The sequence below is a fragment of the Mus caroli genome, unplaced genomic scaffold, assembly GCF_978045245.1.
Source record: "Mus caroli unplaced genomic scaffold, Mus_caroli_1 scaffold_2, whole genome shotgun sequence".
NCBI lineage: Eukaryota > Metazoa > Chordata > Mammalia > Rodentia > Muridae > Mus > Mus caroli.
Window position 1 is genome coordinate 103032282 of NW_028227257.1, and position 4113 is coordinate 103036394.

Here is a 4113-nt window from a genome sequence, read left to right on the forward strand (position 1 = left end):
GAGTTAGGGCCTGGGATGCAACTCAGTTACAATATGCATAAGGCCCTGGATCTGATCCATGGAACAACAAAAACAACAGGGAGTGGGGGAGAGATTCTTTCCTCCTCTTCCTGCTCTTCCTCCTCAGGAGGAATAAAGAAAGAAGACAGGGAGGAAAGAGGAAGCTAGACTTAGTAACTGATGAAAAGGCTTATTTATTTATTTTTTAACAGTCTGGAATCTTCTATGAAAAGAAATGTCAATATACAAGTGAAGTTTGTTTCGTGTATTCCAAATGGCATCTGGGGTGAGCAGAGAAAAGGCTCCAGACAAAGACAGCCAAAGGCCTTCCAGGGTCCGCTGAGCATTTTGAAGTATGAGCCAGAGAAACAGCCCTTTGGACTTTGATTTGTGCTTTTCGGTACGCACGGTGGAGAGTAGGCGGGTGACATTTCGTAGATATTTTTGTATCGTTTTACAGTTCTCCGCTTTAAATGAGAGATAAAACTGAAGAAGTTGCGTGCAACCCAAATTGTGGGGTTTGAAATATCTTCGTGGAGCTGGTTGAATAAAGGAGGCAAGCAAGTGTGGCTTCTTCCCGTCAGCCTCAGCCCAGCCACTGTGAACGTCTCAGTGGGTTTCACTAAAGCTAGGTCCAGGTAACGTATTATAGTCAATACTTATATAGCCATTTCAGTTTTCAGGCAAGGTAAAATTGCTAATTACTTCTTTCAGTTTTTCTCTGAGGGTGAGTGGCTTCCATCACAAGTCCAATGTTATTTCTCCATATGATTAACTGAGCCAGCCGCTGACTCAAATAAAACTAATTATTACTTTCCTGTCCTGATGCAGGGTATTAGAACATATAATTAGGTGAATTCAAAACCATCACAAATTGCCTGAGAAACTGGATTTCTGGCATTGGTAAGATTAGGATGTTCATTCTTTACCAGAAAAGTATGTGGAAGTATTACACAGAAAATGTTTACAGTTTGTGAGTGCCCAGGAAGAGTAACCATAATACTAACTAGAAACAGTTACCGCCAATCAAATATGGCTACTTTCAATGCTTCTATGGCTAACAAATATAGCATTCACATTTGCACATGGTTGAAAACTTCAAAAGACAAATAATGTTTGTGATATTTTAAAAATTATATGGAATTTAATGCCCATAAAGGAAGTTTTAATAGCGTAGTTATATTCCTGAATTCATATAACCTATACTCTTGATACTCTTGTATTGTAAAAGCAGCAATGTATGGTTTTGATAGAAACTGTATGACTCATATTTAAAGTATTTACTATCTGGCTTTTTATTAAAAAAGATTGCTGACATCTTGTATTTAACATATGAGGTGGTATGTATCCCAGCAATAAACAGAGTATAGCATTGAAAGACAATGTCCATATTTGATTTAAGTGAAATGCCAAAATATCTCGAAGTTACTGAACACTGAAATAATGTATATGTAAACATATAAGATATAATTAGTCATATCAAGATGACATATAAGTGATTTTAAAAAAGAAATGTATTTGTTTATGTTATTTAAATTTTTTCATGTAACAGAGTTTGATCATACTCTTTCCTTCCCTCCCATATCTTCCCTCCCTCCATACCCATCCAATCTTATGTTCTTTCTCTCTATCTAACGACAACAACAAGCAAATGAACACACAAATAAAATAATACAAAACAAAAAGTGCACAAAAAAACATGGAGTCCGTTTTAGGCTGGCCAGCTACTCCTGGAGAGTGGATGATACACCCAGGGACATTCCAGTGAAGAAAATTGATTTCCTTTTTCTAGCAAGTATCGATTGCAATAGCTTCTTGGTTAAGGATGGGACGTTGTATACATTTCCCCTTCTCAATGCTGGGGTTTTGCCTGGTTTGAATCTGTGCAGGTATTGTGTGTGCAGTCATAGTCTCTGTGTTCATATGTGTGCCCATCCTGTTGTGTCTGGGAGACGGCGTTTCTTTGAATCATCCACCATCACTGGTGTTTTGCTTCTTCTTCCTCACAGATCCCAAAGGAGGGTGGGGCTTGATAAAGACATCACCATCCCTGATTTCTCCAAGGTTTCTCACTCTCTGCACATTGCCCAGTTATGAATCTCTCTGTTAATTACCATCGTCTGCAAGAATAAGCTTCTCTGAAGAGAGCTGAGTGACCCACTGATCTATGGGTATAGCACTACGCTATTAGAAGTCATTTTATAGCAAGGCCCCGTTAGCCTAATAACAGCATTAGGTTTTCCCTTAGTCCTCTGGCCTGTCTCATCTCAGGTTCTTGCAATCTGAACAGTTATGGGTTCCGTCTTATGGAGTGGGCCTTAAATCAAAATTTTAAAAGTGACTGGTTATTCCCTTCACATTTATACCAGTGCTGCACCCATGTATCTTCAAGCAGCTCCCTGTCATCACAGGGATTGGGATGGACTATCACAGGGGACAGTGATGAGTGTTTTTCTCCTTTGATAGTATACAACCTTCTTTCCAGTACCCTGTACACTTATCAGTAGGGGGTGAAACTTCTAGTTAGGCACTAGCTTGATTTCCTCATGGCCCATGTTTAAATCTTCAACAATAAGGCCTTACCATCAGGGTTGTTTTGTTTCGTTTTGTTTTTAGAATAATCGATAGTCTTTGTGATGTTCCGGGGGTAAGGGGTCTATGTGACTCCTTTGGCTATTGACTCCACAGTGTAGGGATGCAACCCATTCCTCTGCTGAGGCTGTGTGTTACTATTTTTCCTGTTCTCAAGTTTGAAAGTCTTACTAGGGATCTTCCCCTGGGTTATAGAAGCAGTAAGTAAATATAAGGGGAGGAATACTGAGAGCAGGAAAAATAGTTCTTCCCGAGGAAGTGCACACCTTGGTCTTGCTAGACTAATACCAAATAGTGAGTCCGGAAAACACAGAAATAATATGATACAGACTGAGTCTGGTGTATTTATGCGTGCGTGTGTTGTGTGTGTGTGTGTGTGTGTGTGTGTGTGTGTGTGTGTGTGTGTAAAAAGAGAAAGGAAGAATATTTGGGACAGTTTGGAGAAAGGAAAGGAATAGGGTAAATGATGTAATTATATTATATGTTCAAAAAAATGAAGAAAAAAATTAAAAAATCAGGGAGCCTGGGAGGGTGATCTGGGGTTTCATTGCTTCACTGAATTGGACTTTGGTACGATTGTTGCTTGGACTATGGTACATAGAAATACATGACCAGCAAGTCCTCTTCTCTCTCTTGATATACCTTTATTGGACTGCACAACAATGTTTGTAATTACCTTCAGAATACCTCCCATAGGGTGCTCGGCTTACCTCCATTTCTATTGACTTCAGCTACACTGCTCTCTGGAGACTGTTCGTGGACCAGGTACTTATGGTACTTATTGGTCCAGCCTACAATGACATGGAGAATACAGAGACCAACGACCTCAGTGACCTCTGGGCTACTCCCGAGCTCAAGTTTAGAGGTAGGGTAACTTTCCCCAAATACAGTCTAAGGAGAAGCTGAATACAATGAGTAATTGATATAATACCTGCCCCAGGACTTCCCTGTAAACTAAAATAACAAAATAAGTTTTGCCTTGCAGAGAATGAACGCTGTTTGGACCAACATCAGAATTCATCACAGGAAAGACACGAGTCTACAAGTTCAGCAGACCCTGACAACGGCCCACTGCTAGGAGACCCGAATGTTTAAGGACTAAGCTGCTCTAATACTTCATCTTCTTTCCTCCTCCTTGCCCCTCCACCTCTTCTCTCTCGTTTTGCTCCCTTATTCCCCATTTTTCTCATCCTACTGAACTTTGAATAGTATTTGACTGTGCCTTATTTAAAGATTTTATATGCTTTTATATTCCAGCTATCAAATTTTCTTTATTTTTTCACAATAGGGAAGTATTTCTTTCTTTTTTGTTCTTTTTTTTTTCTTATCATACTCTCCTTCCCTTTGCTTCTGGTTTTTTTGAGACAAGCTTTCTTTGTGTAACCTTGGACGTTCTGGACCTTGCTCTGTAGACCAGGAGATGTGCTTGTCTCTACCTCCTGAGTGCTGGGATTAGATGCATGTCCTACCACCACCTGGCTTTCTTCTTTTTTTACCCCTTTAAAATAACAATCCGTTTCT

General features: G+C 39.7%; 1 long non-coding RNA gene across 1 annotated transcript; it reads left to right on the forward strand.

Moving 5' to 3' along the window:
• The first annotated feature begins 423 nt into the window (after nt 1–423).
• On the forward strand, nt 424–3843 carry LOC115032787 (uncharacterized). Its single transcript, XR_003838420.2, has 3 exons — nt 424–638; nt 3324–3457; nt 3578–3843. It is a non-coding gene; the product is annotated as an uncharacterized LOC115032787 (long non-coding RNA).
• The last annotated feature ends 270 nt before the right edge of the window (nt 3844–4113 follow it).